The following is a 16,774-nucleotide window of genomic DNA, read 5'->3' on the forward strand; positions in this document are numbered from 1 at the left end:
GCTTGAGTGGGGAGTGGGAGGGTTTGGATGGGAATTGGGATGGGGTGGGGGCAGGGGCTATGAATGTGTCAAGAGGTGGAAGGAGGGTTTTTACCACTAGAGGTGTTGGCTCCCTCCAGGGCAGGATCTTTTGTCCTCTGGGCCTGTCACTTGTTATTCAGAGCACCTATTATTGGGTGTCATTGTGAGAGGGGGTTGGCTGTGGAGAGACATTAGCTCAAGTCTCAAAGGAATTTCTGTTATACCCAGAGTACAAAGGTGGGATGACGTTTTTCCCAGCTGACGTGTCCACCTGGATCTTATAGGTAAGAGGCTAAACTGACTCTAGCTTTCAGCTTTTTTTTTAATTACAGCAGTCCATTCTCACCAATTCTGATTCTCATTATCTATTGATGCCATGTGCATGTTTAATTTTCAGTTCATCCATGATCTGACAACTGTTATTTTGGACTCCTTCACACAGTGTTGCCTGTGGGCAGGCAGTCACAGCCAGCCAGCAAACGTGTCTCAATTACAGAGTGATCGTGCATGTATAGAAAACAATGTGCTTTGGAAATTGATTTTTAGAAGAGCCTTTTGGTCCGTTAATGCTGTATTGAGACAGCAACACACCTAGACAAGATGGAACAAGCTCTGTGGTGAGGCAGCTGATGAAACATGGGAAAATACACTGCACATTAAGATACTTCAACTGAAAAATATATTCTTTAGTGCTGCCTTGCTACAGTTGAAAGTTGTTTATAAGTTGTTCTGGTGACAGAAAACTCACTGAATGAACTTAAGTTCTCAGTTCATGAACTGTGTCCCACTGTTGTTTTATGTATGTTTTATGGTGCAGGCAGCTGGCTCTGTGCATATGGGCTCAGGAGGCAGTGGCTTCCCCATTCTATAGTACATCTAGAGTATTTTGTGGTAATTGGATGGTAATATTCTTGAAAGTTAATTTTAAATATGTAATTATAATAACTGGTAATTCTGGTAGTTTTGTCAATTTTGTGGTAATATATTCTCATTTTATGATATTGTGTAAAATTATTGCAAAATATTCTGGACATTTCCTGTTTGTTTGTTTTTTTTTTTTTTTTTTTTTTTTTTTAATTTAATTAACTCTTATTATTTATTTAATTATTTATTTATTTGGTTAGTTAGGTATTGTCTTTTTTGTAAATTTGTGGAAATTTTATATTTTATACATTTTCTTGCAATTCAATTTTTAATATATGGTGTTTTTGAAAGGAATCAAGTGAATTTTCTCGGGTTTCATAGGCTTAACACAACTGCAAGGCACGCTGGAAAGTATGCTTTTATTCAGCTATTTTCACCACTGACGCTTTCTCTGTTTGTCAGGAGGATTATCAGATTTGGCTGGTAAACACATAGCTCTTGGCCCAAGGAGCATTTGATTAGATTTTGGTGGTGATCTGGATGTGGGATTTCTGCTGTTAGATGATCTTTGTTTTTTTTTTTTAGCCATAACTACTGTGTTGCATTCAAGTGCTGTTGAAGGATCATACCAGTGATTTTGAATGCTTTGAGAAAAGATGAGCAGAAATGTGAAGTATATACAATTTGTCGATATTAAGATAAACATACAAAATCACTGGTATGGTCCTTTGACATGGGTGTTGTCTTCATGTGTGTTTTTTGGTGGAAAAATAATCTTGGAAGACAAGTGATGAACAAACCAACTGTTAGTGAGGGTGCAGCTCTGCAGGTTGGAGGATTGTTCAACATCGGTGGCTGGTTTCATGAAATTGCACAAGAGTTTTCCAGAGTATCCAGGTTGAAAGGGCTTGTAGCTGTGCTGCTGAAGTACACGGCTGAGTCCCTGGAGAAGACGCCTTGTCATTCTCCCTCTCCATGTCTATCGTTTCCTCGCTTGTCTATCCTACACAAGCTGATCTTTGCTCCCAGCACGCCTTTATTGTCCCTTGATTGGCAGCTCCATCCCTAACTGTGACGCCCGATGTGACAGCGAGTGATGCATCAGCTGGAGAGGGTGTGTTTGTGTGAAAGACATCCTTTGTGGGAGCGCTTGTTTGCTCGCGCTCATCTTTTCTTGATTGACATGCAAAGGTGGGGTTTTGATAACTCGCTCATACGGCCACCTGTTCATATGTGAGCAGTTTGTGCTCGTGGATATTCCTCAGATGGCTCTATATTTAACGGCGGAGTGAACGAAGATGAGACAAAGTCAAAATAAATAAAGCGAGGCAGCTTTTGTTCTGTGTCTAGATCGCTGCCAGATTCACTGTCGTGTCAGTAATCTGAAGCTTTTAGCAAAAAATTTCGAAATCTCAAAATATTTGAATGAATAAATAACTTATAAAGACAATAACTAAATAAACAAACTAATTAGCTCAAATTGAACTTAAATGCCAGGTCAGTATTTTAGTATTTGAAAATACATGCATGTGTATTTAATACATTGTGCACAGTGTAAGTTGCAGTGTAAATGCAACAAATTACAGATCTGAGCAGAGAGTTTCCAACATTAAAAGGGCTGTTCATAATTTTGAAAAATTTCATATTATTTTACCTCCCCAGCCTCAGCTGTTCTGTAGGACAGTAGTGGTGCTCTCTTCCTCTCCTTGTTACTGAGTGCTGGATACTGGCTGGATGCTCCACATGCTCACTGTTAGCCTCTTGCCACTGAGAATGGACTCCCCCCCCCAGCTAACAGTCTGAAAAATAACCACCTTCATCCACTCAAAGAGGGTTTAAATTCATGTTATAAGTGTCACTTTGTTAAACTAAAATGCACATCTGATCACTGAGTGCACATGAACATGACCTTTTTTTCAGGGCGTCCTGGCGGCTCCCCTGGTGCAGCCCGTGTCCTTGTTGTAGTGGCCTGGATTCAGATGCGGCCCGGGCCTACAGAGTAGGTCTAAATGAAAAAATAATGTTAAATAATGTTACTTGAAACTTGACATGCCAAGTCAAATCACCATAAGTAACGACTCCTGCTGGAGGAAGGCAATGCAAAGCTAAGCAGTTGAGCTGCATTTACCATATTTTTTCTCTCTGTGCCTTTATCTCCCCCCCGCCGTCCTTCACTTCTCTGCCTGTTCCCTGTGTCTGCCTGCTCTTCTTCTCCTGTCCTGTGCCGGTTGAGGAGGGAGAAAGAAAGGGGGCCTTAGGCTAGTGACGGCTTCATCCCCAGAGACTGAGCAGCTACAGCGGCTGCTAGACTGGAAAAGGCTTTGATGGTCTCTCCAGCATGTCACTCTGCTAGTTCTTTTTAAGTCGGTGCAGAGGCCAAAGCCTCACTTTATTCGTGTGGTTGTGCATATGGCCAAGTCTTTGACAGAACATGAATTAGGAATCGTCCAGTCACAGGAAAAACAGGGTTCAGGTTCACTGAAGCCACTTGCAGGTGGAATGCTTGGTCAGGTAAAAAAAAAAAGCCTCTTCAGCTGGTAGTAGGGCTGAGCGATGTGGACAAAATCAAATATCACAATATTTTTGACTGAATACTTCGATATCAGTATTGAAGAGATGACTACTGGTGCTTTCACGAGATATTTACATACAAGGTTTTTGATAAGCAATGACTAAGTTTGGATATTATGACCAAGCAGCTAGAGACAAATATTAGAATGCCTGAAACAGTCTGATGAGCATCCAATAATCTGCATCGCTTTACTGTAATGCAGCCTTTAAAAACAGGACAAGGCAACATTTATGCTTTGTCACGATATTATGATATCTAAAAGCCCAGATGATATCTAGTTTCAAATTGTGAGATCGATTTAATATCAGTATATGGCCCTGCCCTAGCTGATGGATGAAACAGACCAGTGAATAACACATTGAGGGATGCGCTCTGTTTGGTGGCGCATCAGTGAACTCCACACCCAACAGACGCACATGCACCTTCCCCTGTTCCCCTCTCCTCGCTGAACCTGAATATGATTTTAATGCCATTTCTTCAGAAGCTGTGTGGCGCAGACGAAGAAGCAGCGACAGCGAAATCTGTCTTCTCTGACCATGGATGCTGAGTAAGGGCAAAGAAGTGACAAGCTGATTTGGGGAACAAAGGGGAGGGGGGGGGGGGGGGGGGGGGGGGGAGGGGGGGGGTGTTTCTTAAATATTTCACGAAGGTCAGTGGAGGCAGAGACTCTGTGCTCGATGTTCCAGGCTGTGTGGGTGTTAGTCCACCGTGGGGCCGAGGACGGAGCCTTGGCAGGCAGGGGACACACTAATGCGTCTTAGTTTTATGTGTAGACACAGCAGTAATGTACATTAAGGCATGGCCTACTTCTGTACCAGCCAGCAGAAAGCCTCCCTCCATGTTCCTCTCTCTCATATGCATGTACAAATGTTTGCAGTGATTGCATATACTTGAAGTATATTCCTCTTTCCATTTTGCAAGCACCATCGTGTGGGAGGCAAGTCAGGACTCTGCAGCGTGTGAGGGCGCCTCTCCACCTCTGCTCCTACACGTTGTTCTCCGTGTATGTGTCTCCATGTGCGTTTGTGCAATCCAGTCACGATGAGGATTGCGTGAACAGGGAGTTCTGTGTGAATGCATGTTTGATATAGCCGTGTGTCGTGATCGTTTCCACTTCTGTGCAGTCTTGTGCTGCTGTTTGTCTGAAGCTCCTTCGTCACTATTGCCGTGCCAATGCGAGGTTCGGGTCTCCGGCCTCAGCCGCTGGCTTGATCAGGAGGCTCCACCGACCTAATGAGTCCACTCAGCTGATGCACAACACTCAGAGAACCATTCCACCGTCTCCCATGTTAGCTGGGGGGAAGTCCACCTCAATGGTAGGAGGCTAACAGTTAGCATTTGGAGCATCCAGCCAGTATCCAGCACTCAGTAACAATGAGAGGAAGATAGCACCACTACTGTCCTACATTAAAGCTGGGGGGGGGGGGAATAATAACAAATCTTTTCAAATGAGAGAACTATACCTTTAAATTAACACGATGAGTCTGCTGGTAACAGAAGAGAAAAGGAACATAAAAAGAAGAAAGAATCGGAGGATGAGCGAGAGATAAAAAGCAAAACAATGTTTTATAGTTTGATGTAAAAGCACGCACACACGCCCAGCTGTCCACACACATACACGGACACTCACATTATATGAGCTGTGAGTCTTGTTCATAAATAATGCAGGGTCCATTTTGCCAGCATTCCTGAACTCAGTGTCCTCAGTAAACTGGGTGTGGACAGCGAGTGAACTGGCTGGGTGTGTGGGCGTCTTTCTGTCCATTTCACAAAGCCTGCTCTTAAAAGATCCAATAACTGTCTGCACATCTTTGTTCTGCAAGGATGTGGGTGGTATATGTCGCCCCTTTGTGTGAGACAGAAAATGTAAAATATAATTTGGATGAACATTGCAAAACATACATGTTGGCAATTTACATTTCCTCCAATATCTCATAACACATGCTGCACACAGTGAAGATTATCACACATTTATTTATTTATTTATTTATTTATCATCTGTTTATACTGTGAATTTGGACATTGCCCACATCTATGCACATTGTATACATCGATGCACACTGGTTTTATTGTTTTTTTGCACATTGTTTTTTTGCACATTGGTACTTAGATCTTTAGATCTCGAGGGTCATCTTTTATTCTTTATTTTTGATTTACTTATTCTTTATTTTTGATTTACTTATTCTTTATTTTTGATTTACTTAATCTTGTACTCTGTGGATACTGCTGGAAACTGTGAATTTCCTTCGGGATGAATAAAGTATCTATCTATCTCTATCTATCTATCTATCTATACAAACTTTCCAGTGTCAAGTTAATCTTGAGATGAGCTGCAGTTGTGGTTTACAGACGCCCTGAATACAAAGACATGGATATGACAATCAAGCTTGTGACATGTTTTTGAGGGATTTTTTTTTTTTCCTGGAGGAGACTTCCATTTCTTTCTGTGGGTGTCAGCTGATTGACAGGGAGCGGAGAGTGATGTAATGCAGCGCTCGCGTGAAAACACTCGGCTCAGCATGTTGAAATGTGGACGCATCAGTTCGGCCAGACCAACGTCGGCTTCATGGAAAATCAGCTCTGATGTTTCCACCGATGCTGACTGTGTGGCATCAGAGAGGAATGTGGACTGTTGGTACTAACTTGCAAAAAGCATCAGTATTAAGCTTTAACACTACCATTATGAATGAATATGTCCAAACTTCATTCAAACAGACTGCTGTAGTTACGTACACTCTAAAAACTCCTGTGTTACTTGTGTTGGGTTACATTTCTGGGTTATTTTTCCAGAGCCATAACCATTTCTTTGGTTATAAAGATTTTATTTTGACCCAATTTTGGGGTTTTTCGAGTTGGGTAATATTTCTGGGTTATTTTTTCTGAGAGTAACCCATTGTTGGGTCAGAGACTTGGGTTTGATTGATTGATTGCTTATTGATTGATTGATTGATTGAATACTTTACAAACAGTTTGTGTGATGAAGAGCACTTCATTACTAGTGACTGATGGCTTTGCTTGTAAATATTGCACAACATGGTTGGTAGAAAATGCACTTTAAACAGACAACTTAACTATGCACTTTAATAATGGCACTTGGCACTTTAGTCGCAATATTTGCACTTTATTATTGGTTTGCACAGAATATTTGCATATTGCATATTTGCACATTTTATACAGACTATTTATTGTCTATTTATTGAATAATTTACAACTTGATAAGTTATCAGTGTCAAACCGTGAGTGATGTGTGTCTTCGGGCTTGGGTTGTAGTCAGGGCTTGGCTCCACCTTTGAGGGTACAATTGAATTAGCCGCTGACACTGCACTTGCGTGTGATTGCCTATTCAGAATTCAATAGCGTTATGTGTGTTAGCGTCTGTAACACTGTGTGGAAACGTGCAGTAAAATCTTATAAATGTGGAAGTGCTTAATTAGTAAGAATACTGTGTGAAAGTTTTAGCCCACTCAACTTTTGGGTTGAGTGGGCTAAATGAATATGAACTATAAGTCGGGTTATATTGACTACAATCCTGCGTCATGTTAAAAGAAAAATTGGGTTATTTATTTAACCCAGATTATGGGTCAAAATGCATAACCCAGTTTCTCCAGTCAAAATAACACAACAAGTAGTTGGACCCTTTTTGCCCCAGGGCTTGGGTTAAAGTTGGGTTATTTTTTAACCCAGCAGTTTTTAGTGTGTAATCATGAAAATGTGCAGCGTGTATCTGTGCAGTAGACCAGCAGCTACATATCCCAGATAATGAAACCTTATCTGCACATTCATTGTAAGTCGCTCTGATAAGGGAATGTAAAACGTAAACCTACAAGTCTGGCGAACGGCAAGGCGGAAAGAGCGAGCAAAGCTGTGATTCTGTAGTTAATCTTTTGGTAAATGTCAAAGGCAGGTTGTTCAAATACGCTGACTGTGTAACAGTTTGCCGCCTGTGTGTACCCAGCTTGTGTACACGTTTAAGTGTTTGTCAGGCTTCGCCTCCATAACGATGTGCGACTTGGTAACACTGTTGTGTGACAGGGCGCTTTAGTCTGTCTGAAAACTGTGTAATCACCTGACTACCCCGCTTTGCTTGACATTTATTAAGTTTATCCTTTCCTTTCAACGGAGGGAGTGTGGACGAGTGAATTCGCGAGGCGGCTTGAACAATTGAAAACAGAGGACTTACAGGCGTACCCACGCTGGAGGATTTTGATTCGTGTCAAGTGTTGAAATGTGGATGTCACACTCCAACACTGACAAATCGACTGGGTTGCTGTGCCTCCAACCTGTGGTCAAGTTTTCTCAGCCAGTACTCCCCTGAAACAGCTTATGCAGCTATTCTTGGAAGCCCCCCCCCAGTAGCTCAGAGAAGATAGATGACATGCAAACATAACCGAGCAACTCCTGTAACAACAGGGAATGGGCTCAGTCTTGGTCGGCTAGCGCTGGATGTAGCGGCTGCGAGGCTGTGTGGCGGGCTACGTGGGAGCTCTGAGGGTCTAATGAAGCATGGAGCAGCGCTGTGATAACCTCATTATTCTCCACGACTCGCTCCTAAACAGAGGAACCGGCTTTTCTGACAGTGACACCGCTCTTCACCGCGGAGCTGCCGCTGCCTAATGTTGCAGAGGAGAGGGGGAGGCTCGATGGGTTAATCATGCATGTGGAGTGGGTATCTAAATGGGTGTGTGGGGGGGAGGCAGGGGGGGGGGGGAGGCGGGGGCATCTTTAACCGTGCATCAGCATTCATAGTTCTACTGCTGTGGCACTTGCATAACCTCTCAGAAATGTACACACACAAAGCCTCTCGCCCCGACCTTTGTGATGAGGTGAAAGCCTGCGTGATCCTGTTTGATTAAAATGCTTGTTTACTTGACCTCCAGTAACATCTGTTCACGTGTGTGTGTGTGTGTCGAGTGTGTGAAACCCTTGTGAGTGGCTTGAGGGATGAGGAGACAGAATTAGATCGCTGTGCTTCTTGATCAAACGTCAGTATTATCTGTCTCTTTCATTAGCTGTCAAAGGAAAGGAGGACCTGCCTTGATTCCCCCCCTCCTGCCCCGACTCCTGACACCCATCCCCGTACTGTTGCTGCACGGTTGAGAAAGCATAGGTGGATCTCCAATCCAAGCGAAACCCCCCCTCCAAAAATTCCCCAACCTCATCTCTAAATCCTTTTTATCTCAACCCCACCCAAATCTTTTACCCAGCAGCAGGCTGCTCGCTGTGTTATCAAGTACACTGAAAAGAATTCAGCTGCAAGGCTCATTCACACAGAATCTGGCGGTCCAGCAGGAATGCACTATCCACATTTATTTTGAATGGGAGTCCAACCGAGCTCCGCAGGGTGCCAGCGCTATGTGCCAAAGGGTGATCCGGCAAATAAATGCAGCAGCCAATGTAACCTGAAGCAGTTACAGAAAATAAACCCCATATTCCAAGGGATTATGGGTTAAAGGAGATAGCTAACTGCTTGGAAAACCTCACAAATCCAAATGAAGTCTGGTCTGATGCTTATATGCTGCTGTTTCTGCCAGTGATCTAACCAAACTAACTGGAATGAGCACCACAGAGGAGCGGACAGACAAGTCCATCATGCTTAATTAAAGTTTGATTTTCCTGTCACTTTGGCTTGTTTTGTCTCTCCAGTGAACAAGCTGCTTGTGAGTCAGTGTGATTGTGATTCACCAGTTTGTGTGCGCTAATTGGGAAGTGTGAACAAACATAGTAAAGTTTTCCACTCTGGTGCCAGGCCCAATATAGCCAGGTGGAGGTGTGATGGCACCCTTAGAAACCGACCACTGTGGCACATCCTGGTGGACGTCGTGTTTACTGTCACTTAACCACTGAAACCCAGGAGCCTGTGTGTGGCTTTTATTTTGAAAGGTTTTATTTCAACCTGTTAACAAAATTTCATTTCTTTCTTTTTCCTTTTTCCTAGTAATTTTATGTCTTTTTTATGTTGTTTTTTTTTTTTTTTTTTTTTTTTTGGCAAATTTTCTGATAGTTTTTTAGTGATTTTTTTTTTTTTTTTAGTCAGTTTTACTATTTTTTTTTTTTTTTTTGGTAATTTTTGGGTCATTTTTTTCTAATATTCTGATCTGAACAAGCATCGGTGATGTGGCATGCAGATGTATAATTTTACATGTTATGAATATATTTTTCTGTAATTTCTTGGTGTTTACTAATTTTATGGTATTATTATTATAAAAGTGCCTTTTATCGTGTATTTGAAAGAAATCATGTGAATTTGCTCAGGTTTGTAAGAATTAAAGGGAAAAAAGGTCTAAAAGAATCTAAAAACATAACAAAATGAACACACACACACACATATCCAGTGGGCAGGGCTCTGTTTGGGGTGGAATGGTGTCCTCCTCCTCCCTCTGGCCGTATAGAGAGCTTTATGGCTCCTGTTTCACTGCGAGCCAATCTGGCCGAGCTCCTTGTGCCATCAGCGAGCTGTTAGCAGACAAACAGCAACACTCACACTATTAGTCGCAGTCAACAGCCAGGGACCCCCGGGGCTCTGGATGGGGCCGGGCTACTGTGTCACTTCAGCACCCATCTTCCCATGCAGTTTGATCTGATGTGAATGCAGATTCGGGGGCATGGAGGGGTGGGAGGATGTTGGGGTGAGGGGTGGGAGGAGGGCAGGCTTGTCACACACTCTGCCTTGGATTGGGCTCAAGGGCAGAATTTTCCGGGGCTTTTGACAGGCCTCGTGTGGCGTCCCTCTGTTCTGTGTGGCTGCAAAAAAGGAGCCAGCCATCTGGACGGAGCACAGCAAGAACCAGGCAGGACAAAATAAAGACAAGCCTCTCTTTTCCCCCTCGCTCCCTCCCTCCCCCTCACCCATCCCATCTGCCTCTCTCCCTCTCAGCCCCTGGCCTCTCACTGAAGATGATGGATTCTGTTACAATATTACCTTTCATAAAGTCAACTGGAATAAGCCTTGCCTGCAGGCTTGGAACAGTGTTTTTCTTGCTACTCCTTACAGTAATAATCTGAGACATTCTCATTGAAGCAATTTTCTAACTATTTGTCCGCTCCTGCTCTGTATTCTGGGAGCCAAGGTGCTAACTAGCACAGTGGCCTGTGTTTGCTCCACTTTGAACTGGGACCGTTGTGATGGAGGTGTCTCTGTGTCGCTGGCCGCTCCGGCATTGCTGTGGCTGAATTCAGCCCCAGTCTGCTGCCTTGCTGCTCCGTGACCCAGCACGCCGTCTACGAGGTCATAATAATCCCCCATCTTACCCCATCAAGAACCACTTTTCACTGGGGTCTTTCTGCAGTCTCTGTACTCCTTCTTCATTTTTTAACTTGTTGGGCATTTGTTCCTGGGCTCTGACGAATCCAGCCTTCACCATCTCTCCAGCGCTTTCAAGACACAATTGTGCTCCCTTCCATCGTTCCATCCTGACATTGAGGAGATGCCCACATTTAAATCAATAGTTTAGTTTCTTCAGCAGACCACTGCACAGTCATCTCCATCTTTCCCTCTACAATAACACACACCTACTCTTGTTGCCATCACGGTTCCCATTTCAGTTCCTGCTATTTTTTGACTCTCGCTGGAAACCAGATTTTTGGCTTCCCGACCAGTTTCTTTCAGGTTGAAAGGCTCAGAACGGTTCAAAGTTAGTGTCGTAAACTGGGACGGAACTGTTATAATTGGCCTTATAGTCCATGTCTCTTGTAGTATCCAATGTATGTTAGAGTTCAGTGTTTCTTGTATTATTCAGAACAGCTTGACTGCTAGCAGAGGGCAGATAAAGCTGGAGCCAGACATATTTTTTCTATCTTGTTATTTAGGTCTATTGCATTAGATATTGCATTAGACAGACTAGCATCACACTTTCCAGAAACAAGGCGTGGACAGTGGTTGGCCTGTCCATGTCCGGGTAACTGGCCAATTATTCTCGGTTTCGTCTAAAAGTCCAACCTCTGTACGGGGCAGGCCCAGCCCAAGAACATAAAAGTGCATCATTTCCTGATATCAGGGCTCATTCTGACTGAGATCCTGCGAGAGCTCTGTCACACTGAGACCAGCGCTGCCTTGCTTTATATGTGACCGTAATAAATATTTCATCTGAAAATTGAAGACTGACTCCGGTCTGTACTTGGGCTTTCAACAAAAGAATCGGGAGCTAACAGAACAAGGTCCTCATTGGTCGCCAAGGTCTGTTTGCAACTGATATGACCAAACAGTGATCCAGTTTTATATTTGCTTCTTTCTTCTTTGCTTCTCTGCTTCTTGTCTGGTAGCTCCTTCCAGGGAGAAATCCCTTCCTCCCTGTGGAAGTTAGATGTTTCCGGTTTGTTTTGAATACAGAGACGAAGAGCTGCGTAGTTAGCATGGGCCGTGACAGCCACCATGGCTGAACAGACAAAGACAAGAACAAACTCAAAGTCCATCAGCAGAAAATCCATCCAATGGAAAAAAGACAGAGCAGTACCCCCCCATGCAGTTTGATTGACTAGTGATCTCTGGACAGTGCATTGCAGAAACACCACATAGCACCAAATAAACAAATAGACAAGAATCTTCACTTCAGTGGTGATGCTGTCTGGTGCTCCTTTTTTGATTCACTTCATCTCCCATTGCTTTTGTAGTTTCTGACATACAGGGCTACTTACATTGGTGTTCACATCATGTTTTATATCTGTCTTAAATTCAAATGTATATCTATCATTATCTACTCTGTTTTTCACCCGTGTGCCTTTCTCGTATCTTTAATCTCATATCTCCTACATTTTTTTAACAGATTGGATAGTCTCCCCGAGATTCCTGTGCCAGCTGGATTTCTCCACTACGAGTGAGGAGCCTCTCAATCTATTCCCATCAGTTTTCACACCTCGGAGTTTCCGTCTGCGAGTCTGGTAAGGAACTAATGCTTTTTTTTTTGTGTGTGTGTGTTCAAAGAGTGTCGCATATTTCCCTTTTTCCCCTTTTTCATCTGGTCAGGAAACATTCCACGGCAAATCTGTGTAGGAGTGCACGCATGTAAGTGTTTTATCATCAAAGAGGAGACACACTGGCAGGATCTGATGCGTAAAATCAGCCGTGCCAACGTAACAATGGGAATTATGTTTACAGCTCAGGGAAATCGACAAAGCAAGAACAAATAAAGCTACTGCAGCTACTCTTGGGTGTTCTAAAATATCTTTATTGGTACATAAACATCATTTTATGTCTGATTGACCAAATACCACATTCATGTTAAACGGGAAATGAGCAACGGGAAGCACAGAATGATATTACAACTTGACATCATATTTAACTCAATGAAAAAAAAAAATACTATTACTAGTCACTATTTTACTTTACTATTGCTATTTATGAATTTAACATTAGCCTTGAAGTTACTGAAACAAATATTGCTTGCTTTTTCTAAGAGGGATTGAGTGTTTTTCCTGTTTTTTAATGTGAATGAAACAGATTATTTAGATTTTGCCTCCCTCGCTGACTGCCAGTAGTGGTAGTTTCCTGTCTGTATTGACACTTGCACAATCTGTAATATCAGGTGGGGGATATAATAATTGCTTGAGTTATTGGATAATTAAATAGACCAGTCTGTGTCCAAGGGTGTGTAAGTGATTTAGAGCGTGGCAGAGACAAAACTCTTATGAGGTAATATTGCACTCGTATATGAACTTGTATTAGTGTTCTTGTATGTGAACCCAGTAAAGTAAAAGAAATGATCAGTAAAAACAAAACATAGCTTTTCAACACTTGAGTTAGAGTATAACCAGTGTTGATATGAACATACTCCTGACTTAGCTTTGATGCATTTTATAGCAGGACTACTTTATGGTTTTTGCAGTTGTGCTCATTCATCCTCTCAGATCACTTGTCATGGAGATAGCACTGCATATTCATGCAATGCGCATCATTCTTAAAGGGATAGGTCACCCGTTTTGAAAAATTTTCCTCCCATCGTTGCTCAGTGCTGTTCCAAATGTTAACTGTTAGCCTCTTGCCACTCCAGCTGTCTTCCCCCCCGGCTAGCATTCTTAAAAATAACTGTGCTTTGCTCTGTGCGCCAGGAATAGAGGCCCAAGTATCACTGAATTTGATCCTTCTTTTTTGTAACGCTAATTTTGTTTTTCTCCGGGACATCTACCAACACGTTCATGATTCCACGGAATCCCTACGGGACATGTGAGCACACCCGAATAGGCGCAGGGGGCTTCCCGTGTCTAAGTGCACCCAGCGGGGCTCTTCTCCTCAGCTCCAGTCAGTGTTAAGCTGAGGCTTCCTCCTGGTGTCAGATGAGTGAGATCCTATATGCCACAGTGCTGCCTCGCAGATCCCCCAGCGCTTTGATCTACACTCACTTAACACGGCCGCAAAAGGCTTCACTTTAGATTAGGCTGCATTAAACATTTAAAACACAGTCTTCACTCAACGCCTGGCTCCATATGGGGCCACGTGCATGTACGTACATAGGTGCCTCTGTGCCTGTATGTGTCCACACGTGTGCACTCCATAGAACCTGCATTAGAAAAGCATCGTCTCTGAAGCAGTGTGACCGGCAGTGAGGAAACTGTGTAAAAGGTGATTAACAAAATTAACAAAAAAAAGAACATAAGTACAAAAAAAGAGCACAAAAACAAAACAGAGAATTAGCAAAAATATTTTTTTTTAACAATTACGAGAAACCTATATTTAAAATTATTAAAAATACATATGAAATGTCAGATCAGTGATGCTGAATCGACGCCAGGCATTTAAATGCTTGTGAAAGCCATCTGAATTCACCCTGAGACTGCCATGAGTTGTAACTGGATAACAGTAAGAATAAGTAGTTCACTAAAATTAGCAAGAAATTTTTATTTGAATAAAAATTACATTAAAATATTACAAATAAAAAGAACTAAAATGAATTTTGTATATGTGTGTGTGTGTGTGTGTGTGTGTGTGTGCCCTGCATTAACAAACCAGTGCAGCTGGTTGGAGTTGTGACTGGCTAAAGGGACAACTGTAAATATCAGGGCCTGAAGCGTGCTGATAAAAGAGCAGCATTGTTTGATTCCCGTTTTTCTACACGGGCTCAAGCGGATTATTTTTGGAACGGGAATCCTCTGACATCTCTATAGTGTAAGACGATGTGCTGTCAACTTTTATCACAAGCAATATAACTCTCGGTTGCGCTTGCAGGTATAGATGTCTCTACCTGTAAGTAGAAATATAGGTATGAGGCAGGGGGAAAATGACTTGTCATCATCTGACAGCTTATCGGCCTTCAGACTGAACATCACAGGGCGATGCAGTGCATGCTAAGTCAGTGGAAGGAGGCCAGCAGCTCACAGTGGGTGCATCTTCACTGTAGGTGCTGAGAGTTCAGGCGGAGAGACAAAGGTATCTTCTACGATGGGTTTCTCCCTGTATGATTGTTGAACGTTGGCTCAATAGCAACACCGACATTTTCTGCTGGTGAACTCCATTGTGGCTGCATGTCTGGACATTTAGTTTGTTAACCACGACAAAAAAGGAAAGGGGTTTTGGTAAAAGTGTTTCTTGCAAGGATTTGTGCCGAGCTAGTTGTATCAGCTGGTTAAGTGTGTGTGTGGGCGGGTGATTAAAGGCCCTGTGGGTGCAGATCGGCACCCGAGTCTATATAGGGAATTTCAAGTGATTGGTCAATGCTCCTGTTACAAAATCACGGAAACACTGACGTTTCCCCATTGAAATGTGTGTTGTTATTTAATGTTACATATCTCATTCGCCAGTTTTGGCTTAGCTAAGCCGCCTAAAGCTATCAGGCTTGTTGTTGTCTCAATTTGACAACACACAAACCCTCTATATTAACTTGTTAATAAATAGAAATAATTATTTCAAAAAGGTCCAAATAATCAGCTCTTTCCCTTGGATGGCAATGAGCTCTCTCCTCTCAGACTCTGTCCAGTCACCTGACATTTTGTAAAACTTTGCTCTCTTTGCCAGTTTTCAAATGTCCAGGTCTCTGGGTCCAAACAAACACTGCAAGGAGCAAGAATGAAGGCGGCACGGTCATAACCCTTTGGCGCGATCGATCCATGAGTGCGATCGATCCATGAGTTCTCCCTTGCATTCCAAAAAGAAGATTCCCAAGAATTGGGTTGGCCTGTGGGGATCCTGGACACAGAAAATCTTCCACAGGGTTTGCAGGTGAAGCTGCAAATGTCTAACGGGCTAGAGAGAGAGAGAGAGAGAAATAGACAGCAGACAGCGGGAGGAGGTTAGGAGGCGGGAGGAAGGGAGCAGAGGTGCAGCAAATGATTAAGTGTGGTTGTGAGTTCATTTCCCCTGTGGAACACCGGCTCCATACCTTGCCATCCACTAACAGAGATTCATTTCTCTGACAGAAGTAGCAGGGAAGGGGGGCGGTGAGAGGGGTGGAGAGGGGACAGTGGCTGATAGCAGACAGGAGATACAGTGAGGAAGAGGAGTGGAACACATCCATTAATAGGAGCTTGCTCTGTATGAATCACATGTTGTCTCTCTCAATCTTCTCCCTCCCTTTTCCCTCCTTTGGTCGTCCCCCCCTCATTTCATCAAAGGCAGTCCAAACAAATGGACGTTGTGGATAGTTCACAGGAGGCTGTCATCATCACTCTCTGTGAAAAAGAGGGCCTCAGGGGTGCTGGTGAGCCGGAGGTGGGGGGGTGTTTAGATATCACCGCATCCCAAACAATTCACCTCGAAAACCCCCAAAGGGCATCCTGCTGCCCGTCCAGGGGAACAGCGTCACCCTGCCTGGGAACGCAGACTAATTAAACAAGGGTCCGGCATTCCTGCTGACCCAGGCTGCTCTCTCAGGACATCACATGACCTCTGATACTTTAGTCCAATCAGAGACAGGTCGCAGCGGATGGGTCAGAGGTCAGAGGATTCGAGAGTTAGAGAGTGAGGCATCGTGGGACTGCACTGCAAAAACTCAAAATCTTACCAAGATTATTTGTCTTATTTCAAGTCGAAAATTTGCTTGTTTCATTGGCAAAATTTGCCAGTGGAAAAAGTGAAAATTCACTTGAAATAAGTGAAAATTATCTAGAAAGAGACAATTGTCTAAAAACAAGTTACTTCTGAGGTGATCGTGTCTTATTTTAAGTGTAATGAGATATTTTGACTAGGAATAAGACATTTTTGACTTGAAATAAGACAAATAATCTTGGTAAGATTTGGAGTTTTTGCAGTGTGGCCTATGACGATGTCAGGGCCGTTGGGATCCTGTGGTGTGGGGAGTAGACTTGAGTGGTGGTGTGTCGTGTGAGTAGTGTGTGTGTGTGTGTGTGTGTGTGTGTGTGTGTGTGTGAGAGAGAGAGAGAGAGAGAGAGTTT

The 16,774-nt window shown here is 43.2% G+C and overlaps 1 protein-coding gene across 1 annotated transcript in view; it reads left to right on the plus strand.

The window, feature by feature from the left end:
- The window catches only part of large2 (LARGE xylosyl- and glucuronyltransferase 2), an 83,317-nt gene that overhangs the window by 11,885 nt on the left and 54,658 nt on the right, over window positions 1-16,774 (plus strand). Inside the window, exon 2 of the mRNA XM_030048574.1 lies at window positions 12,217-12,331. The gene's annotated coding sequence lies outside the window, so the exon portion shown is untranslated. The remainder of the gene's footprint in view (window positions 1-12,216; window positions 12,332-16,774) is intronic.

Source organism: Myripristis murdjan, chromosome 3 (genome assembly GCF_902150065.1).
Source record: "Myripristis murdjan chromosome 3, fMyrMur1.1, whole genome shotgun sequence".
Taxonomy (NCBI): Eukaryota; Metazoa; Chordata; class Actinopteri; order Holocentriformes; family Holocentridae; genus Myripristis; species Myripristis murdjan.